This window comes from Rana temporaria, chromosome 4 (assembly GCF_905171775.1).
Source record: "Rana temporaria chromosome 4, aRanTem1.1, whole genome shotgun sequence".
Classification (NCBI taxonomy): Eukaryota; Metazoa; Chordata; class Amphibia; order Anura; family Ranidae; genus Rana; species Rana temporaria.
The window spans coordinates 361,527,075-361,551,922 of NC_053492.1; positions in this window are offsets into that span (position 1 = coordinate 361,527,075).

Consider the following 24,848-nt stretch of genomic DNA (forward strand, 5'->3'; position numbering starts at 1 on the left):
ACACAAAAATAAGAAAAATTTTAATAAAAGTGATCTTGCGCTAAAGAAAACAACACTATAAAACCACCCTCATGAAAATAGTGCACAATAAGTAACTAACTGTTATAAGTAACTGTGAATATATGCTCATGCATCAAAACATCAATAGGAATAGATAATAAAAGAAAGTCCACTAATAATAAATCAAAACAAAGAGTCCTATATGATGGATGGATATCTGGATAGGTGGGTGTCCCAAAGATGGTTCCCTTGGAGATATTCAAATGGGGGTAATGGATCAAGGAGTTGAAATAATAAATATAGAATCCTCCGACTAGTCTCTCAGAACTCTCACCTCTATTCTAGTAGTGATGTGCATATATAGATAATCATATATATCAGCCTCAAATGTTGCTCTCTCCCATTTCTCTCCTGTTTCTTCTCCAATGATGGATGTAAATATGGCCGTGACCTCCCACCTCACCCGTAGGTCACCAGGTGTCTCCATTAGTCAAACGTCCCAAATGGAGGGGCATATGGATAAAAGAGAGGTGAAGAAGAGGCCTCCAATAGTGCAGTACCGTTAAGATGATATCTTTATTAAATGCTAAAAAGTTGGACTCTTACATGGGAAAAGTGGGGGGTGACCCTCCTGATGCTTGTAGAAGTGATCAATTGGTTCTATAGCCACTCTAAAATCACTTCTACATTAACCACTTAAGGACGCCTAACACCGATATACGTTGGCAGAATGTAACGGTTGGGCACAAGCATGTACCTGTACGTCCTCTTTAAGTGCCCAGCCGTGGGTCGCGCGCGCGACCCAGTCCGAAGCTTAGTGGAACCGCGGACCCAATCGCCGCCAGAGTCCTGTGATCGGTCGCTGGAGCTGAAGAACGGGGAGAGGTGTGTGTAAACACATCTTCCCCGTTCTTCATAGTGGCACTGTCATTGATCGCCTGTTCCCTGATATAGGGAAAAGTGATTAATGACGTCACACACCAAGCCCCGCCCCCCTACAGTTATAAACACATATGAGGTCACACTTAACCCCTTCAGCGCCCCCTAATGGTTAACTCCCAAATTGAAATTGTCATTTTCACAGTAAACAATGCATTTTTATAGCACTTTTTGCTGTGAAAATGACAATGGTCCCAAAAATGTGTCAAAATGGTCCGATGTGTCCGCCATAATGTCGCAGTCACGAAAAAAATCACTGATCGCCGCCATTAGTAGTAAAAAAATAAATTTTTTAATAAAAATGCAATAAAACTATCCCTATTTTGTAAACACTATAAATTTTTCGCAAACCAATCAATAAACGCTTATTGCGTTTTTTTTTACCAGAAATAGGTAGAAGAATACGTATCGGCCTAAACTGAGGAACAAAAAAAGTTTTTCTATATATTTTTGGGGGATATTTTTTATAGCAAAAAGTAAAAAATATTGAATTTTTTTCAAAATTGTCGCTCTATTTTTGTTTATAGCGCAAAAAAAAAAAACGGCAGAGGTGATCAAATACCACCAAAAGAAAGCTCTATTTGTGGGAAAGAAAGGACGCCAATTTTGTTTGGGAGCCACGTCGCACGACCGGGCAATTGTCAATTAAAGTGACGCAGTGCGGAATCGCAAAAAGGGGCCTGGTCTTTTACCTGCATATTGGTCCGGGTCTTAAGTGGTTAAAGAGAATCACTGTCTGAACATTTTGAAACCAGGATGATATCTGCAGCTGCAGTCATCATCCCAGTATAGAAAGAAAAAGAAAAGAAGGAGGGCGCACTGACCTAGTGCATTACCAAATATAAAAGTTTTTATTAAAAGTAGAATAAAAGCAATAGTCCTACTCACAAACAAGCTTAAAGGCGTTGTAAAGGAAAAACATTTTTTGCCTAAAATTAATGTCTGCAAGGTAGACAGGCAGAATAGTGTAATGATTATATTAAAAAACGAGTAAATACCTATTAAATTCCTTTATCTATATCACCTCCGGCATTCCAGTTTCTGTTCTCTCATTTCCTGGTTTGCATCGTTCGTTCATGTAAGAACTCGACGCATGCGTGGAAGCTTTGATCTTCCAGCGTCGCGCTCGTCGTGACGACGGCGCGGACACGTCACCGCACTGTCTCTCCGCGCAAATTTCGGTTTGATGGTGTGTACAACCATCAGACTGAAATCTCCCAGCGGACATGTCTGATGAAAACGGTCTGGCGGACCATTTTCATCGGACTGTCCGCTGGTGTGTACGAGGCCTCAGAATCCCTTTAGAGTCCCTGACGGAACTGAGATCAAGGTTTGCCAGGTTTATATGAGCCGGAAAACCAGCACGAGTCCATAGAGACATTTTGGCTCTACCAAAAGAAAAAGTTGGGGTGGGATTTCCGGACCCAGTCAGTTACCATGAGGCACTACACCTAACAAGGGTACTGGATTGGTGCGTGGCTCAAAAAGACAAGCCATGGATACATATGGAACAGGCAGCATCTGACATACCCCTGGAGGGCTTAATCTGGCTCATGGATTCAACGATACCACAGACAGTGAAGCGACATCTGATGGTGGGTGCCACTCTCTGATCCGTTAAAAAGACATTTTAAAAAACTAAAATATCGACTCACCTGATCCCGATTATCCCAATCCTTGTAAACCCGGCATTTTTGACTCGGGTCTAAAAGATCAAGTTTTCACTAACCTAAAATCAGTGCTGTGGAGTCGGAGTCAAGGATTCTGAGTCGGAGTAGATTTTTGGTACCTGGAGTCGGAGTCCTACTAAATTTAGATTTAGAAAAAGCCTCTCACTGATAAGGGATTAAGTAAATATGTTTTTTGCAGGACTAGAGACACTTGTATAAGTGAAGGGAATGGAGGGTCAATAGTTCAAGACTGAAGCTGTAAACCATTGGAAAAACTGCTGTCATTCAGCTAAGGCTATAAAAACTCCTATGGTAATGACATATATGTTGTCTTTCTTTCCTTCAAGGAATGTATAAAATACATTTGCATATTAATACAGAGGAGTCGGAGTCGGAGAGTCGGAGTCGGAGTCGGAAGTACAAAAAACTCAGGAGTCGGAACATTTATCTACCGACTCCACAGCCCTGCCTAAAATAACGGGGCAGAAGTAGACTGGTACATTTTTTGAAGGATAATCGAGTGATGTCTAGAGCGGATATAGAGCATGAATTCTCAGAGGAAGTGGACCCATTTTGACGACTGCAGCTTAATGCTTTTCTTCGATCAATTTCACAGCGAATGACAGAAATATCTATACCATCTAAGTTTGAGAAGATATGTCTAAAGGGGGACTTAGTGAGATATTCACTATCATTAATGTATGCCCTGTTGACCGAATCAAAATCCCCACAAGGATTGGGTATTATACAGGCATGGGAAAGAGATCTGGGGGTCACATTCTCCGAGATGCAGAGAAATAAGATATTTAGGTTCACACATAAGGCGTCAATGGCAACTAAATACCAAGAAGTGGGGTATAAGATTCTGAGTAGATGGTATAGAACCCCAGCAGTATTGAATCGGATATTCCCACAGGTGTCGAATCTTTGTTGGCGATGTCAAGAATCGGTGGACACTCTGGTACACATCTTTTGGGAATGCCCGGGTATAAAAGATTTTTGGAAAATGGTATCTGAAACAATTAAAGAAATTACACGTGTGTCTCTTGGAGAGAATCCTGCTGCCTTTTTGCTGTTTGATTTCCTTTTATCATCCGAAAAATACAAAAAGTCTTTGCTGAGAAATCTAATTACGACAGCTAAAGCATGTATTCCAGCTTTATGAAAAAGTACTGTCTCTCCTACTAGACCACAATGGTTTGCTAAAATAACAGATATTCAACAAATGGAAAATCTCACAATGACGCTAAAGCCCTGTACACATGATCGGATATCTGATGGAATCTAATCCAATGTATTTTTTCATCGGATATCCGATGAAGCTGACTTTCATCAGTCTTGCCTACACACCATCAGTCAAAAATCTGACCGTGTCCAAACGCGGTGATGTACAACATGTACAATGGCAATATAAAGGGGAACTTCAAATCCAACGGCGCCACCCTTTGGGCTGCTTTTGTTAATTTTGTGTTACCGCGTGTTAGTAAAAGTTTGGTGAGAGCCGATTCGCGCTAATCAGTCTCCGTGCTTTTCAGATCGTTTTCTGGTGTTCAGTTTGTGCTTGTGGGTTTGTATCTGTCTTTCAGTGCGTGCAGTCAGGTAATATCTGTTTTGCAGTGCGTGCCTGTCGGCTTGTTTTCTAGTTTTCAGGTCATTCTTCATAGGCCACGCTGTTCCTCGGTGCGTTCTGTTTAAAGTTTGTTCTGACCAGCCGACCGGTTTAAAGCGATTTTGTTCTCATTCTCGAGTTTGTGCTGCATATGGGCTTGGTGTTGCGGTTAATACAGTAACTCAAGCTCAGTCCATGAACAGGGCGAGGAGGAGTTCATGGACCAAAAATTGGTTGCTCCAGCGGGACCAATTCTCACATATGCCTCTGTTGCGGGAAATCCAGGAGAATAATCCTGATGACTTCAGGAATTATCTCCGGATGACGGACCCCATTTTTCACCGTCTGTTAGATTTGCTGTCCCCCTATATCACGAGACAGGACACTGTCATGCGCCAAGCCATCACTGCCGAGCAGAGGCTCATTGCCACGTTGAGGTACCTGGCGACTGTGAGAAGCCTGCTGGACCTCAAGTTCTCGACAGGCATCTCCCCCCAGGCTCTTGGGATCATAATCCCAGAAACGTGTTCTGCCATCATACAAGTCATGCAGATGGACTATATTAAGGTAAGTTTTCTCCTTTTAACATCACATTCTATGTTTTTAATGTATGCTAATGTATTGTATTTCTTTCATCCTTCCCTAATTTAAATTTTAATGGTCCTTTTTTGGCCTACATGTATGTGTCCCTTAACTAACCTCTCCAGCATGCTATCTTGGGCCCAAACACACCTAGCCTAGTCTCTTAACAATGTAATTTGGCAGCTCCGTTGTATTTCTGAACCTGCCCCCCCCCCCCCCAAAAAAAAAAATGTGTCCAAATGTATCTTTGCTCATTCAGTTTAGGCAGAGTGGTAGAGGCTTTTTTGGAGGTCCCAAACTCAGCTAGAATCCCCCACCCCCTAAAATGTGTCCAAATGTATTTTTTCTCATTCAATTTAAGCAGAGTGGTAGAGGCTTTTTTTTTGGAGGGCCCAAACTCAGCTAGAACCCCCTACTCCCTTAATTTTTTTTAATGGGCCATCACAGGGGGTGAAGAATCTGATAAGTGGGCCTTATATTTTTGGCTTTAAATACTCCTTCAAATAAATGTTATACTGATGTTGGCCAAGGATGTATTTTTGTAATCTGCTTGCAATGTTATGTGCAAAAGTACTATTTTTTTTGTTTGACTCCACAGTTTCTTTCATCGCCACAGGAATGGCAGACTGTGGCATCCCAGTTTGCCGAGCGGTGGGACTTTCCTAACTGCGGAGGGGCAATCGATGGGAAACACGTCCGCATAGTGCCACCACCCTGTTTGGGGTCGTACTATTTCAACTATAAAGGTTTTAACCTCCCTGGCGGTATGATTCTGTCTGGAATTACGTACCAAAAGCGGTACAATTATTTTGCAAGGAAATTTGGCGTTTTATACTGTAGGTCTGTAATTTTTAGGAATAACTCACTTAAATCTGACCAAACAAGAGTCTTGTAGGCATCCCGGGTATGATTTTTTTTTAAAACAAAATTATAAATTATAATATAATAAATAATTATAAATAATTATAACAAATAATAATATAATTATAATAAAAATTATTCAATAATGTAATCAACTCAAAATCACTGAAATTTACTCAGTTGCAGAATTGTAGCTGTCATTACTTTTATTTTTTTTATGACGTATTTCCCCACAAATCGCTATCGCACAATTCTGCAAGTGATTATAATTTATTATCGCTGTTTTCTAGCTGATCTAAAACCATTTTTGACATAAAGGAACACTTTTGGACAATCTACAGTTTGCAGGGAGAAAGAACAGTTTTTATTTTATAAAAGTACATGTAGGGCACTGGGCAGACCACTAGGGACAAGGGGGGGGGGGTGTATTTTTTACATACAGTACTGTAATCTATAAGATTACAGTATACTGTATGTATAGTGTTTGTTTACAGCGGTGCCACAGCGGGGTGGCATCGCTGGATCCAAGGAAAAGGCAAGTAACTTGCCTGTGGATTCAGCGAGCAGGTAAGCCGCGCCGCTGCACACTCTGCAAGTCCACCCCGAGCGTGACTCGGGGATACCGATCCTAACATCGAAAACCCACCCCGAGTCACGCTCAGGTTTACCGCTAAGGGGGTTAATAGTATTGTGTTAACCCCCCTGGCAGTATTCCAGAGTCTGGCTCGGGGTGGAATTTCAGAACCAAAAGCGGTAACCCCGAGCCAGACTCGGGATCGCCTCGCAGCATCCACAGGCAGGGAATTATTTACCTTGTCCCTGTATCCTGCGATGCCTCTCCACTGTGTGATCCAGCGGCTTCCTCGCTCGATTTACACAGTGCCTGTGTGCCGCCGAGCTCCATTCCCTGCGACGTTACAACGCACGGGGGCGGAGATCGGCGCCAAATTAAAAAAGGAAATAAACACATTACATACAGTATAACAGTACTGTATGAAAAAAATACACACCCCCTTTGTCCCTAGTGGTCTGCCCAGTGTCCTGCATGTACTTTTATATAATAAAAACTGTTCTTTCTGCCTGGAAACTGGAGATTGTCCATAGCAACCAAAAAGTATCTCTTTATTTTAAAAGTGGTTTTAGACCAGCTAAAAATCAGTGATAATAAATTAGAATCACTTTCAGAATTGAGCAATAGCGATTTGTAATGACAGCAACAATTCTGCAACTGAGCAAATCTCAGTGTTTTTGATTTGGTTACATTATTGAATAATTTTTATTATAATTATATTATTATTTGTAATAATTATTTATAGTTATTTATTATATTATAATTTATGATTTTTTTTTTCAAATTTTATTATACCTGGGATGTCTACTAGACTCTTGTTTGGACAGACTTAAGTGAGTTATTCCTAAGAATTACAGGCCTACAATGTAAAACGCAAAATAATGGTACTGCTTTCAGCACCTAAAATCTGAAATAATCATACAGCCAGGGAGGTTAATGGCGGTGGTGTCGGCACACTACAAATTTCTGTATGTGGACGTGGGGAAGAATGTCCGGATGTCTGATGGCGGAGTATTCGCACAGACAGAGTTTGCCCAAAATTTGCAGACTGGTGGCCTGATATTGCCACCTGATGCAGATAACGTGGAGGGACTTCCGTTCATTTTTATTGCGGATGAAGCTTTCGGGCTGGGACCACACCTGATGCAGCCATTTCCCCAGAGGATCCTCACTCCGGAGAGGAGGGTTTTTAATTATCGGCTGACCAGAGCCCGGAGGGTTGTTGAGAATGCCTTTGGGATAATGGCCAGCCGGTTCTGCCTGTTCCTGACATCCATACACATGGCGGAATACAAACTCAATCATATTGTGTTCACCTGCTGCATACTTCACTACTTTTTGCGCAGACATTCAAGTTCTTATCTCACAATTGTTGGGCCTGAGGCCGGACTTTCTGACACAACATCCATGACGGGCCTGGACACTGCCCGTACTGGCTTGGCCCCCCAAAGCGCCCGTGAAGTATGTGATAAATACGTGGAATATAAATAAATGTGATCTTTGAAAAACTTGTTTGGTCATTATTGCTTGTGTTTCTTGCATCTGTCTCCCAGGTTCTCCTAGTGCACTTGTAGTGCCAAGTGGATTTGTCTTTAGTAAATAACCACAATTGTCACAGTAAACAAGCACTTTTTAAATGTACAAACTGGTATTTATTGAGCATAGAAAGAAAAAGCCACACATTGTTGAGTAGAAAAGTATTTTTACTCTGTGCACAACTTGTGCGTTATAAAATTTAGTTTGAAAAAATATAACCATTTTTTATTTATTTTTATTTGCCTAAACAGGTATGGTTTAAACAAGCAAATATATAAAAACAATGTAACTTACAAAGTTCAACCTTAGAAACACATGAGATGGGGTGATGTCACCCCTGAACAAGCCAACATTTGAAGATGCACACAGTTTGTGTGCGTATTTTTTTCATGATCCCATGCCAAATGTCAACATGTGCTATCTGCCATCATGGAGGATCAATGGACGTGTTTTGGGGGTGCAAACCTTTCCTCTCACCTACTTGAGTAGCGAGGAAGGGGTTACACCCACAAAACACAGATATAGATATCCTGTGATGGAAGATAGCACATGTTGACACACTGGGGCTGATTTACTAACCGATTGCGCCTTGTTTCATGGCGCATTGGTGTGCGCAACAGCCGTTTCGGTATTTACTAAATGAATACGCCGGCAATGCAGCGCTATTCCGTATTTACTATTATGCCGAATGCGCCCAGAATGTAAATTAAAAGAAGCTGGGAGTGAGTTTATTATGGGGGAGATGTGGGATGATGTGGGGAAGTGTAGTGACAAGTGTTCGTGTAACATATACAGCCTGAATAGAAAGTGAAAATGACTTTTGTATAAAGCAGCCGCTGCGCCTGCTAGTACATTTAAACCTGTGGGAGGTTTATTTGTGTACTGCTCATGCGTGAGCGACATTTTTGGCCATTCAGGTGTGCCTCTTCACTACGCCGGCAAAATCTTGATAAATATCAAGTGGCATAGCTGCCTTTGCATGGGTTGAAGAGGCGCACCTGTAAACCTGCCTTTTTTTATGTTACGCTGGTCATGAAGGGAAACTCTGCGCCAAAAATTTTAAATAAAAAAACAGCGTGGGTTCCCCTTCAGGAGCACACCAGGCCCTTAGGTCTGATATGGATTTTAAGGGAGAACACCTACGCCGAAATAACGGCGTGGGGGTTCCCCCAAAATCCATACCAGACCCTTATCCAAGCACGCCGCCTGGCCGGTCAGGAATGGGGGGGACGAACGAGCGCTCCCCCTCCTGAACTGCACCAGGCCGCATGCCCTCAACATGGGGGGTGGGTGTTTCGGGGCAGGAGGGGAACTGTGCCCCCACCCCAAAGCACCGCTGTCCCCATGTTGATGGGGACAAGGGCCTCTTCCCGACAACCCTGGCCGTTGGTTGTCGGGGTCTGCAGGCAGGGGGCTTATCGGGGGGCCCCAGATTCTGACTTAATCACCACCACCACAAACGTGGAAATTAAATAGATGAACATGAACCGTGAACTATATTGAAGTGACCAACGTGCACAAATAATAACACCAAATTAAGATCATAAAATTGATAATAAACAAATCATGAAACATAAACCCTGCAATGGGCTGGTAGCATTAACATCAGTGAAGTGACAATAAAATTATAAAAATATAAAAATAACAGCTGCACTTTCTTCCTGGGATCAACAACCTTAAGTGAATTCCACCACCATAGTGCAAGTAAACTGCTTACCAGAGCCAATGGTCCTTTGTGATTTAGGACTTAAACCAGCATGAATGTTAAACCCAGCAAACAGGACAAACACTGCATCCGTGGCGTTGTAATACGACGTGGTAATAAGACTCCACAACATGGGCATCAGTTGATATGGTATCATGCAAAAAAAGCAGATGCCTTGGTAGTGTAAAACCAATGACTTATATTAAAAATAAAACAAACAGTAAAAAACTCACATTTAGTAAGTGTAAGACCAGCCTTTAACCTGTTGCTCCGGCCGGACGCAAACAGGAAAACCCATCCATATGGAAAACGAACAGATGAGGGTGATGACGTCAGCAAGCCACTCGTACCTCCCGACGCGTTTCGTGATAGGTCACGTTGTCTCGGGGCACGTGTTTGTCCTATTTGCTGGGTTTAACATTTATACTAGTTTAGGTCCTAAATCACAAAGGACCATTGGCTCTGGTAAGCAGTTTACTTGCACTATGGTGGTGGAATTCACTTAAGGTTGTTGATCCTAGGAAGAAAGCGCGGCTGAGTGTTTATTCACAGTAGTTATATGGACTTTTATTTTTCCTTTTCCTTGTACCTCACTGTGTTCATGCATTTTTATATATATTTTTTATAATTTTATTGTCACTTCACTGATGTTAATGCTACCAGCCCATTGCAGGGTTTATTTTTCATGATTTGTTTATTATCAATTTTATGATCTTAATTTGGTGTTATTATTTGTGCATGTTGGTCATTTCAATATAGTTTATGGTTCATGTTCATCTATTTAATTTCCACATTTGTGGTGGTGGTGATTAAGTCATCTTCTCCTCAAAGGTGGTTCTGACATTAGTGCAACTATATATATTTTTATTTTCTCCCGCTGTAATGCTGTGTGCACGTTGCGCAACGACTTATATAGGCATGGGGTTTGGTCACCGGGTGATGCCACCCGGCGACCCCACCCGTTATTACATCACATTCCCATCATGCCCCGGGAATGTGATGTAATAAGCACCCACCCCCCCATGTTGAGGGCAAGCGGCCTGGTACAGTTCAGGAGGGGGGCGCTCGCTCGTCCCCACCCCCATTCCTGACCAGCCGTGTGGTGTGCTCGGATAAGGGTCTGGTATGGATTTTGGGGCTTAGGCGTTCCCCCTTAAAATCCATACCAGACCAAAGGGCCTGGTATGCTTCTAAAGGGGAACCCACGCCGTTTTTGTATTTAAAATTTGGCGCAGAGATTCCCTTTATGGTCAGCGTAACAAAAATCCATGCCGGTGTTTTATTTAACCACTTCCATACCACGCCTATTCTGGAACTTTTCTCCTTCATGTAAATGTCATAATTTTTTTACTAGAAAATTACTCAGAACCCCAAACATTATATATATATTTTTTAGAAGACACCCTAGGGAATAAAGTGGCGGTCATTGCAACGTTTTATCTCCAACGGTATTTGCACAAAAAATTTTCTAATGCATTTTTTTGGGGAAAAAAAAACGGTTTAATGAATTTAAAAATAACCAAACAGTAAAGTTAGCCCAATTTTTTGGGATAATGTGAAAGATGATGTTACACCGAGTAAATATATACCTAACTTGTCACAATTTAATATTGCACACACTCATGGAATGGCGTCAAACTTTGGGACTTAAAAATCTCCATAGGCGACGCTTGATTTTTTTTACAGGTTACCATTTTAGAGTTACAGAGGAGCTCTAGTGCTAGAATGATTGCTCTCACTCTAACGCACGCGACAATACCTCACATGTGTGGTTTGAATGGCGTTTACATATGTGTTTTTAAGTAATTATTTTTTTTACGTATTTTTTTTTTAGTTTTGCACTTTTTTTTTATCACTTTTATTCCTATTACAAGGAACTAAAACATCCCTTGTAATAGGAATAGTGTGGTACAGGTCCTCTTTGTGGAGAGAAGCAGGGTCAATAAGATCCCACTTCTCTCTTCCAGGCTGGAAAGCATGAGATGGGAAAAAAAATCACTGATCTTATGCTTTCAGCCGCTTTGCGGCTTTGTTTATGTTTATGTTTTTAAATCTCTATGCTCCTCATTCGGCGGCGGACGATTCGTTCTCCGGGCCTCCCCAAGTTGAAATTTTACCTTCGTTATCACGATTGGCGCTTCAGTTACTCCTTCCTCCGCTCACAGATCGTAGATACGACACACGCGTGTTAGCTTTATATACACTGAGAATCCGTGAAACTCTGCACACGTCGTCCACCCCTGATGTTCTTTCTAGTAAATACCCCGCCCCTTCTCTTTCGGAGCAATGGTAAAGCACATGGCGGAATCACAGCAGGTGCGTGATAATAGCACTAATGAGGAGAAAAGCCCGAAGCTAGAAACGTCCCAATCTAGGATGAAATGTAAGGCCTCAAATATGTCCTTTATAGAGATGGTGGAGATGGTGGACATCTTGAAGAGGGCTGACTATGATGAGAAGTATGGACTGTACCCCAACCCAAATGTGAGAAAGGCCAAGATCATGAGTAAAGTTGTGAGAAGTCTGAACAGGAATTTTGGGGTACAACGATCCAAGGAGCAATTGAGGAAATGCTGTTCAGACCTGAAATTGAGGAAGCGCGATCAATACAGAAGGAGCAGGAAACTGCTTCTAAAAAGTATTTGTCTTTTTTCCTATTATTATTATTACTTGCATGTTGCTCCATGTGCTTTTCTTTACTGTTGTACAGTTTAAATGTCAACTTTCAGGTTCGTGGGCACAGTAATCGGTCGTTGTAAACATTGTTTGTTTGCCCACTAAATACAATGTTTTTGGCAGATACAGGTTAACTACATTTGGTCATACCTATTTGTATTAAAATAAGTTTAGTACATTGCCCCTGTACAGCACGAAATCTACAATGAGTACGTAGCCGCAACATGGCTAGAAACAGTCGGCTGGTCAGAACGAACTAACAGAACGCACTGAAGAACAGAAAGGCCTGCGAGGAACGAGCTGAAAATCAGAAACGAGCGGACAAGAATGCACTAATAACCAGATACAAACTGACTACATAAACTGAAAAACAGATATGAACCCACAAACACAAACTTAAGAGCAGTAACGGACTGAAGAGCATGAAGGCTGAAAAGCGTGAATCGTCTCTCACCAAACTTCTATTAACACAAGATTAACAGAAGGAGCCCAAAGGGTGGCGCACAGGGTATTGCATTTTACGTTTTATAGTGCCGTTGTACGTGTTGTTCTTGGCGGTCGGAAATTTAGTCGGAAAAAAATCCACGGTTTTCTTGTCGGAATTTCCGATCGTGTGTAAATTTGACTTGTATTTTGTGTATTTTGGTGGTAGTATTCAAACTAAAAATTTGATCTTAATACTTGTACAAAAAATAATCAGTGCTACACTATACCGTAATTCATGTATGTTTTACATTTGCTAATTCATAATATTGTGTATTGTTCATATGTATCAAACATCAGTCTTGAAAAAGTCTACTTAGAGGTTTCCTTAGGCTCAATGTAAGAGCCTAGTTTAAATAAATGATATGTGCAAACTGACAAAGGTTCCAGGTATAGAATATTAAGTGTCCCCAACTGATATAACTCATCAGCAAATCATATCGTAATGTCTGTACAGAGATGGAACAGTAGCAACAAACTGAATATTTAGACTCTTCCCAAAGGAGGCACACCTCTGGAGGGCACACTCATGTAATTTACAGCTGATTCATTTTCCAAAGCAAATAGTTTCTTGAAGATATTAGAATTCATTCACTAGAGGAAAGAAAACTTTTTCAAATTTGCTTTGCAAATTAGGCTGAAATGTCCTAATCCAGTTCACAGGGTAAAAGTATAGACAAAAGTGTATACACTTCCTGAGTTTTCCTATTATTGGTAAGGCCGCGTACACACGGTTGGTCCATCTGATGAGAATGGTCCGACGGACCGTTTTCATCGGTTCACCGCTGAAGCAGACTGATGGTCTGATGTGCGTACACACCATTGGTTTCAAAACCGATCGGGTCAGAATGCGGTGACGTAAAACACACAACGTGCTGAAAACGAAGACTTGATTCTGAGCATGCGTGGGTTTTGAACCGATGCTTTTTGCGTACTAACCATTGGTTTTGACCTATCGGTCAGCCGTCCATTGGTTCGATTTTAAAGCAAGTTCTCTTTTTTTGGACCGAAGGACAATAGACCGATGGGGTGTACACATGGGCGGTTTGGACCGATGAAACTGAACTTCAGTCCGTTTTCATCGGTTTGGTCCGACCGTGTGTATGCAGCCTAATATTTGGAGGATTTTTTTTTATGGAAAAAAGATAAAAAGGAAAAACAAATAATCTTTGCCATGTTACTAAACTAATGAACAAGGGGCACCAATTAAAAAAAAATGATTATGAATGCAATTATCTAATTTATCTTCAACGATCTGATTAAGTAAAAATAAATGATTAAGTAAGTAAAAAGTGTATGGACAAACTTACTAATGGTCCCTATTGCAATTGATCCACAGTAATGGAATTTATACTCTTCTGTGCGGTTACACTGGGTTCACTCCAAAAGTTCCAGTTAACCACTTGACCACTGGGCACTTAAACCCCCTTAATAACCAGACCAATTTTTAGCTTTCGGTGCTCTCACATTTTGAATGACAATTACTCAGTACCCATATGAAATTTCCGTCCTTTTTTTCATACAAATAGAGCTTTTTTTCTGGTGGTATTTTATCACCTCTGGGTTTTTTATTTGTTGTGCTATAAATGAAAAAAGAACAATATTTTTGTAAAAAAATGATTTTTTCTTTGTTTCTGTTATAAAATTTAACAAATTAGTAATTTTTCTTCATAAATTTTGGCCAAAATTTATACTGCTACATATCTTTGGTAAAAATAAGTACAAATTGGTGTATATTATTTGGTCTTTGTGAAAGTTATAGGCCCAGATTCACATACATCGGCGCATATTTATGTCGTCGTAGCGCATGTCTTTTACGCTACGCCGGCGCAGTGCACAGAGGCAAGCACTGGATTCACAAAGCACTTGCTCCCACTCGCTCTTAAAGATACGCTGGGTTTCCTCAGCGTAAGCCAGTGTAGGTGGAAGTGGGCGTGAGCCATGCTAATGAGGCGTGACCCCATGCAAATGATGGGCCAAGCGCCATAGAAGTACTTAAAATGAACGGCGCATGCGCCGTCCCGTGGCCGCATCCCAGTGCGCATGCTCAGAATCACGTCAAAACAACTGCCTAAGATACGTCGAATCACTGCCTACGACGTGAACGTAACCTATGCCTAGTCATATTCACGTACAACGTAAACGACAAGGGATACAACGGCTTGTGTTCCCTGGTCCATACTGCATGAGTTGCGCCTTCTATATGGGGAATAACTTTACGCCAGACGTACGACTTATGCAAACCGCGTATATTATGCGCCGGGCGCAACTACGTTTGTGAATTGGCATATCTCCCTCATTTGCATATGTGCATAGAAAATCTATGGGAGCGTCAAATACGCCCGGCGTAAATATGCGCACACAATACGACGGCGTAGGCAAGTTACGTCGGTCGTAGGAAGCCTATTTTCAGGCGTATCTAGTTTTGTGGGCACGGCGCACAGATACGACGGCGCATATTTACACTTACGCGGCGTATCTCGAGATACGTCGGCGTAAGTGCTTTGTGAATCCGGGCCATTGAGTCCACAAGCTATGGTGCCAATATCTGAAAATGTATCACACCTGAAGTACTGACGGCCTATCTCATTTCTTGAGACCCTAACATGCCAGAAAAGTATAAATACCCCCCAAATGACCCCTTTTTGCAAAGAAGACATTCCAAAGTATTTAGAAAGAAGCATTGTGAGTTTTTTGAAGTTGTAATTTTTTCCCACAATTCTTTGCAAAAATCAAGATTTTTTTTCTTTTTTTTCCCTCACAAAATTGTCAAATTAGCAGGTTATTTCTCACACACAGCATATGCATACCACAAATTACACCACAAAACATATTCTGCTATTACTCCTGAGTATGGCAATACCACATGTGTGAGACTTTTACACAGCGTGGCCACATACAGAGGCCCAACAAGCAGGGAGCACCTTCAGGCGTTCTAGAGCACCCAGGCCAATTCTGACATTTCTCTCCTACATGTAAAAATCATCATATATTCACATGATCACATGTGATCATGTGATGTACCCCGTTACTAATTCACATAGGGGGGGCCGGGATCTGGAGGTCCCCTTTGTTAAAGGGGGCTTCCAGATTCCGATAACCCCCCCCCCGCCCACAGACCCCCACAACCAACGGGAAAGGGTTGTGGGGATGAGGCCCTTGTCCCCATGTTGAGGGCATGTGGCCTGGTACAGGTCCCTCCTCTTTTCCTGCGGCCTGCCAGGTTGCATGCTCGGAGAAGGGTCTGGTATGGATTTCTGGGGAAGCCCCACGCCATTTTTTTTTTAATTTGGTGCAGGGTTCCTTTTGGACAGCCTTCACAGAAGAGCTGTTATAGCTGCAAAGGGTGGACCAACTTAATATTAAACCCTACGGACGAAGACTGGGATGCCATTAAAGTTCAAGTGTGTATAAAGGTGGGCATCCCAATACTTGGTAATATAGTGTATCTTCCCACCTAACATAATTTGTCTATCACCACCACATTCAATAATTTCCTCTTTTGACAATGCTACTACGGAGAAAGTTGAAATAATGTTGTCTAATGCCCACCTAACCACCTGTCCCCTGGACTCAGTTTTCTCACAACTACTCTGGTTACCCTCTTGCTCTATTATGTGCTTAGTAAATCGCATCCCCCTGGCATCTTTCCAATCCTTCTAAAACTGGTCATCCCCATACTTAAAAAAGCCCTCACTAGACCCCTGCAGTCTGAACAACTCATTGTCCTGTTCACTTCCAAGCTTCTGGAACACTTAGGGGTTTAGTTACTAAAGGCAAATTGACAGTTGCACTCTGCATGTGCAGTTGTTTCATAGCTTAGTGAATGGGGTGAAGCTCTGCTGACTGTCATCATCCAATCATGTGCAAGCAAAAATACTGGGCCAGATTCTCGTAGAATCCGCGGCGGCGTAGCGTAAGCCATTTACACTACACCGCCGCAACTTACTGGAGCAAGTGCCGTATTCTCAAAGCACTTGCTCCGTAATTTGCGGCGGCGTAGTGTAAATGCCCGGCGTAAGGCCGCGTAATTCAAAGGGGGCAGCTTGTATTTAAATTAAGCGCGCCCCCACACCGATCGAACTGTGCATGCGCCGGCCGTAAACTTGTCCCGAGGCCATACTTAACATGGCATATGACGGACCTTCGTAAACTTACCCCTCATATAGCAGGGGTACGTTTACGCTTACGGAAACAACGTAAACGACGACGAGGCGGCGGCGCAAAAACGTTCGGGAATCGGCGTATCAGGCTCATTTGCATAGTCAAATGAGAAACCGACCTAAACGCCACCTAGCGGCCGGCGTAACATTACATTTAAGATCCGACGGTGTAAGATTATTACGCCAGTTGGATCTTAGCGTAAATCCGGCTTATCATGTTTTCTGAATAGAAAACAATGATACGCCGGCGGGAAATTCGAATTACGCCGGTGTATCTGTAGATACACCAGCGTAATTCTTTTGTACAAAGAGTTTTATTGAAAAACACATCAACAATCAAAAAAAAAGAGAATACAAAAGAAAAAAAGCAGTGGAGGACGAACCATAAGCTTATCATATATCAGAAAAGATAGTCCGTAAACCTGAGATTAGTCCAGCTCCTAGGGATCCGAAAGCGAATCCAGAAGGCCGGCAATAGAATGTCCTCAACTCAAGTAGCCTGCTAGAGTGACCTAATGCTGGCTTAGGTAACATTCCGGTTATCACACCGGGGTAAATGTAAAACTTAAAAGCACAGTTGTTATACGATACACAACCTTACAAAAAAAAAAATATATATACATATATATAAAAATAAATGATATAACAAAAATAATAAAAAAAATATATATATATATATATATATATATAAATAAAATTCAAGCAGGCACATAGCAGAGGATATCAGTATTCCAATTTGTAAAATAAATAATGAATCCTGTGTCCAAGGCCAGCAGGACCAAGCCTGAGGGCCCAAGCCACAAAGAAAGAAAGGGAGGATGAAAAGAAAGAAAGCCAGCTAAAAAAGTAGCATGAACAAGTAGCGACGAAGGGAAAGAGGAATAGAAATGGAAAAGAACAGCAAGAAGAAAGTAAAAAAGAATAAAAGAAGATAGAAGAAAGAAAGAAGGAAGGGGGTCCACGGGGCGGGGGGAACGGAGGCTCATCAAAGAGAAAGTAGTGCTGGGTCAAACCGTGAAGGGTGGTTGTAAGCCACCCAGGGTTGCCATACCCGGAGAAATTTATCGTGGGTATCTGCTAACACAGCAGTAAGTTTCTCATTAACCATAATATCATTAATGCAGTTTTTAACTGCTTCAAAGCTGAGAACCGGGGTCTTCCAGGCCCTTGCAATGATCAATTTAGTTGCAGTAAAAACATGCGCCGCCAACTGGCGTTCAGGGCGGAGAAGCTCCGTGATCGGTTTCCATAAAAGGGCCTCAAAAGGGTCCCTCTTCAAGTTGGTATCAAAGAGGTTGCGGAGCAACGCATAAACTCTAACCAACAATCTGCATACCCTGGGACAGGTCCACCAGATATGTGCCATTGTACCCTCCTGAGAGCATCCACGGAAACACAAAGGAGAATAAGAAGGTATGAAACTCGTCAGCCTGGCCGGGGTATAATACCACCTATAGAACACTTTATAAGCGTTCTCCTGAAAGAGAACATTCGTAGAGCATTTAGACAATGCCATGGTCATAGCTAGGGATGAGCTTCGAGTTCGAGTCGAACTCATGTTCGACTCGAACATTGCCTGTTCGCCTGTTCGACGAACAACGAACAATTTGGGGTGTTCGCGACGAATTCGAAAAGCCGCGGAACACCCTGTTAAAGTCTATGGGAGAAATCTAAAGTGCTAATTTTAAAGGCTAATATGCAAGTTATTTTCCTAAAAAGTGTTTGGGGACCCGGGTCCTGCCCCAGGGGACATGTATCAATGCAAAAAAAAGTTTTAAAAATGGCTGTTTTTTCGGGAGCAGTGAATTTAATAATGCTTAGAGTGAAACAATAAAAGTGAAATATTCCTTTAAATTTCATACCTAGGGGGGCTGTAAAGTATGCATGTGAAATAGTCATTTAAAACCGGACTCGCGGCTATAATGAATTGTCGGCTCCCGGCAATTCAGAGAGAATTCATTCATAAAAAAAAGCGTGGGGTCCCCCCAAATATAATTACCCGGCCCTTCAGGTGTGGTATGGATATTAAGGGGAACCCCTCCGTCAATTAAAAAAAAAATGACGTGGGGTTCCCCCCAAATATCAATTCTAGAACCTTCAGGTCTGGTGTGGATTTTAAGGGGAACTCCACCCCAAATTTAAAAAAAAAATGGCATGGAGTTCCCCCAAAAATCCACACCAGACCCCTTATCCGAGCACGTAACCTGGCCGGCCGCAGAAAAGAGGAGGGAACAGAGTGGGGAACAGACCTGAAGGGTCTGGAATGGATATTTGGGGGGAACCCCACGTCATGTTTTTTTTTAAATTGATGGCGTGGTTCCCCTTAATATCCATACCAGACCTGAAGAGCCTGGTAATTAAATTTGGGGGGACCCCCACACTTTTTTTTTTTTATGAATGAATTCTCTCTGACTTGCCGGGAGACGACAATTCATTATAGCCGCGAGTCCGGTTTTAAATTACTTTTTTTCTTTCAGAAATGACACTTTGTGCAGGGACAGTTCTAAGTACTGGAAACATGCGATATTTCACATGCTGACTTTACACCCCCCCTAGGTACGAAATGTAAAGGAATATTTCACTTTTATTGTTTCACTCTAAGCATTATTAAATTCACTGCTCCCGAAAAAACAGCAGTTTTTAAAACTTTTTTTTGCATTGATACATGTCCCCTGTATCAATTGTTAGGACAATAACTTGCATATTAGCCTTTAAAATTAGCACTTTAGATTTCAAATGTTCGAGTCCCATAGACTTTAATAGGGTTCTAAAGTTCACACGAACATTTGGTGTGTTCGCAAGTTCTGGTGCGAACCGAACAGGGGGGTGTTCGGCTCATCCCTAGTCATAGCCTGCCAATCTTCCGGATCGAGTTGCTTCCCAAGCTCAGCCTCCCACTGGAGGTGATAAGGTCTCAAAGGCGGTCTCTTAGAGTTGATAATCGCTGTATAAATCAGAGATATGAGACCTGGGGAATGGGGGCGCGATCTACATAAGCTTTCGAAGGGGGTCATGATATAGGGGGTAGGTTGGGATCTGAGAAGGCGCTGAAGGAAATGTCGGAGTTGTAAGTAGCTATAGTGTTCCCTGAGGGGAATATCATGGGAGGAACGTAAGAGTGAAAAAGAAATAATCTTGGTTGGAGAAAGCATAGAATGAACATCTACGAAGCCATGTTCAGTCCACCATGCAAACTGTAAGGGATTATCCCTACCTGGTGGAAATAAGGGGCTATGAAGAAGGTGAAGTAACGGAAGATGAGGGGAGATCAGACCTGCAGAATATTTAACCGCATCCCATAACCGAAGGGAATGGGCCAGACAAGGACCTATAGAAGGCGGGCGATGTGCTCGAGGGAGCCATGGAAGAGAGGCTAGAGGCGTCGGGTGGGAGTCCACCAAATCAAAAGTAGCCCACAATGGCATTTGCTGTTTCTCATGGAGACGAGACAATGGAGCGATACCCGCCGCAGTATAGTAAGCATGCAAATTAGGAACCGACAGGCCACCATTAATTCTGCGTGCAAAAAGCACCTGCCTCTTAATCCTGGGCCTCTTAGGGCCCCAGATAAACTGCATAAGTTTACGTTGGTGTATTCTAAGGATATGAGAGGGTACCTGGACAGGTAAAACCCGAAAATAATAGAGCAGTTTCGGAAGATAGGTCATACGTACCGTCGCCACCCTCCCGAACCAAGAGAGCGAAAGAGTGGACCAAGAGGCGAGCATAGCTGTCAATTTGCCAAACAAAGAAGGAAAGTTGGCCTGATACAGTTCGGAGTACTTCGAGGTAAGCTTAATCCCCAAATAGGGTAATGAGGTCAACCATTGAAAAGGGAACGCCGACCGTAGGGAGTCTAAATCCAAGGGGGAAAGGTTGATAGACATTGCCTTCGATTTTGCCTGATTAACTGCTAAGCCTGAGAACAAGGCAAAAGAATCCAAAAGGGACAACAAATTGGGGAGAGAAATTCTAGGTTTGGTGATGGTCAACAGAATGTCATCTGCAAATAGTGACAATTTGTGTGAAGTACCCACCACCTACACCCCCGACACGTCCGGATGGGATCGAATGGCCTCCGCCAAAGGCTCAAGAGCCAGGACGTCATAGTCTTTATTTTCCTTGCATATGATTGGGCAGTTTTTGCAAAGTGAAACTTTACCTAATTTACTAAGCTCTGGAGAAACTGCTCTTGCAGAGTGCAACTGCACTTTGTAAAGTGCACAGTCTATTTGCCTTTTGTAAATTAACCCCTTAGTCTACAACCATCTGAGCCATTTCCTCACCATTAACAACATTGGCAACCCCTTACAATATGGATTTCAGCCATTACATTCCACAGAAACTCCCTTCCTAAAACTTACCAATGATAGTAATGGCAACAATCAGCGACTCTCTGCCCGTCGCTGCCCACCTCATAGTCTCACAAGTCTTACTCTTCGGGCCCCGGGTACTACTGGATGGGGAGCGGAGGAAGATCACTCCGCCAGGGAAGGCAAGGAAATAGGCAGGTGGCTGGCCAGGATTTGAGCCAAGGCAGTAGAACATACGAGCGAAGCTGAATGGGCACCCGAAACTGAAGAAATATTCCCTCCGCTCCGACCAGCACATGATCATCAGGGGCACAGATAATGGGAAAAATACAACCCCCCTATGCTAGTAGGCACGGCGAAGTGGGGGTGTGTAATTCAATTTTTTTCATTTTAAAATTGCACTGACTGTCTTTGAAATTGCACCTGCCCCGTATTAAATGCAATCTGGGGACAAAACCAGGGACAGACTTGGTCCGGGGACAGTGTCCCCAATCAGGGGACTGTCCCCTGAAACTGGGGATGTCTGGTCACCCTACCATAGGGGTTCCCTAAGACTCTTTCCCTATTAGCTCTACACCAAGACCACTGATCGCTTAGTTCTCGGGTTTGCTTTAAGCAGAGAGCTGTCAGTCACAGATCTGTGCTGTGCCCCTCTAGCACTCATTGGAGTGCTGGGCTGTGGAAAGGGTCGGGGCGGCTGGCTCAGGTTTTCAGTAATGTGTGAAGAGGCTTAGCCAGCTGTTGATCAATCATCTAGGTGAATCCTGAACATTATCAGGATCCCTGCAGAGCCTGGACTAGCTCTGGGATGTCAGATGTCAGCAGAGTTTAACCCTCTAATGGCTGAATCTGGATTACAGGAATGCAGAATTAAATTAAAACTAAAGAAAGACTTGTTTGGGGGGTTTTGGATAAAGTGGAGAGAGAATGCTTGTCAGTTTGTATTGCTGTCTATGCCCCCATTAAGGAGATTCACCCTCTCTGTTTGTCCTGTTTACCGTTATCATTGAAAGTGAAGGCAAAAGAAAATCCCACATTTTGGGTTGTCCCCATGAAAAGTAACATGGGCAAATCTTTCAATGGGGACACTAGTCCTAAAGACCTGGGGCCCCCAAGGAATTACCTTAATTTGCAGGTATTTCCTTTGACTTCCTGGTTGGCTATGGGATAAGTCAAATGCAAAAAATGGGAGTGATTGCCTGGATCTACTGTATTCAATAGTTTACATAAAAAATAAATCAATCAATACTTCACTGTGTGTATTCAATCCTCATCCACACGGTAACCCATGGGATGCAGTTCCGGTAGCCCTAAAGGCATATAACAAAAAATTTGTAAATAAAGTTCTCTTAAGAGGGCCAAAACAGAACACTATGGATGATCCAAACAAGCTTTATTAGTAGAAAAAACACAACATATACCGGTAGTTAGAAAAAATGTGGCAGATGGACTAATCATTAAAAACAAGGGAAATCGCAGCTGCATACGGTATATCACATTTATAACCTAATCAACACATTCAGGCACTGATATTAACCACTTAAGCCCCGGACCATTTTGTTGCTAAATGACCGGGCCACTTTTTGCGATTCGGCACTGCGACGCTTTAACTGACAATTGCGCGGCCGTGGCTCCCAAACAAAATTGACGTCCTTTTTTCCCCACAAATAGAGCTTTGGTATTTTATCACCTCTGCGGTTTTTGTTTTTTGTGCTATAAACAAAAAAAGAGTGATCATTTTGAAAAAAAAATTTTTTTACTTTTTGCTATAATAAATATCCCCCAAAAAGATATAAAAACACATTTTTTCCTCAGTTTAGCCTGATACGCATTCTTCTACATATTTTTGGTGAAAAAATCGCAATAAGCGTTTATTTTTACAGTGATCAGTGCTATAAAAATGCACTGATTACTATGAAAATTACGACAGTGAAGGGGTTAACCACTAGGCGGCGCTGTAGGGCTTAAGTGATTCTTACTGTAGGGGGGCGTGGCTTGCTGTGACACATCACTGATCGTGTTCCCGATGAAAGGGAACACGATCAATGACAGTGTCACTAGGCAGAACGGGGAGATCTTGTGTTTACACTAACATCTCCCCGTTCTATCTCTCTGTGATACGATCGCGGGTATGACCGCGGCGATTGAGTATGTGGGACCCGCGGGTGGGCTCACAGAGATTGCGGCGTGTGCGCGCAACAACCGCACGTATATATACGTCCTTTTGCCTGCCAATGCCATGCTGCAGACGTATATCTACATGCAGCGGATGGCAAGTGGTTAACCCAGTACATTGATAGTACAGTCTAGTAAAAAGAAGAAGCTCCTGTTAACTGTATGTGCTTAATCAAAAAAGATTCTTCTGAACATGAAATATGTTGGGTAGGTGCGTGAGTGCAAAACTGTCCTGACCTCAGCTGAGGAGATAAAGTTCAAAGTCCTTGTGACAGGAAAACTTCTTGAAAAGGATCCACAGAATATCACATTAATAACCTGGACAGATTTTGCACAGGATGATACAGCCGATTGGATAAAGCTAGGCTTAATGGTGGTATATACTGAGTGACTGAATTAAGCAGTACACATGTGTCTCATGAATATGTCTGCGGGGGAGGTAATGATGGGACAGACTGAATGCATCCATAAACATATACAAGGAATGAATAAAGATGCTCTCATCACGGTTGCAGTCTTCCTTTCAGTTCCTATCTACCCAGTGTTTTCTTCAGCTAAGAGCTACGCTCAATATTAGCCGCGTGTTGCAGACAGACAGGAAAGTTTCCTTGCTGTACGGTCAATACAGCATGTGTGATCAGTGTGGTTCTGGGTGTAATCAGAGACCAAGCAATTTCCACCGCCAGCCTGTAGTTATAAACAGCGTTACACTCTTGTGACAGACGGACGATTCCCGGGTGACGTGCTGACGTCACCTGACACGTTTCACCAGCCAATAGACGTTGGTTTCCTCAGAGAAAGGAGGAGTCAGTGAAGTGGGTTTAAGTAATCACGTAATTCTGTAGTTTCCTTCTTTCACCACTAGATTTTATCCACCTCTCCTCACATAACAGATGTTTAGCAGGGGATATATTATGTGTTTAAAACAATAATGCAGAAAAAAGTGGAGAATGATTTGGAATTTTAAAAAGAAGCCTAAAAACAAAGGAGGAAGTAAAAAAAAAGTAGAATTCCATGTGTAATGTAACTACTCTTAACCACCTCAATAACAGGCACTTTTACGCTCTTCCTGCCCAGGCCGAATTTCAGCTTTCAGTTCTGTCACACACACATTAAATGTCAATTAGTTATGATACAATTTTCCCAAATTAAATTGTTATCATATTTTTTTTTAGACAGCTATAGCTTTCTTTTGGTGGTATAAAATCACCTCTGGGTTTTTTATTTTTATTTTTTTCATTTTTACTATATAAAGAAAAAAATAAAACTTTTTTTGAAAAAATAAGTTTTCTTAATTTCTGTTATAAAATTTAGCAAAAAAATAATCTTTCTTCGTAAATTTAGGCCAAAATGTGTTTTGCTACATTTCCTTGGTAAAAAAATTGCCCAAATCAGTGTATATTATTTAGTCCATGTGAAAGTCTGCAAACTATACAGTAAAATAATGCATGTAGTATCATGGGTGGGATTTAAACCCAGTGCTTGCTGATTTCTCTAATATAATTGCATCCTCTCCAATGATGCTTAGGGGCAGGGGACAAGTCCTGGGGAAAAAAGTTGATACG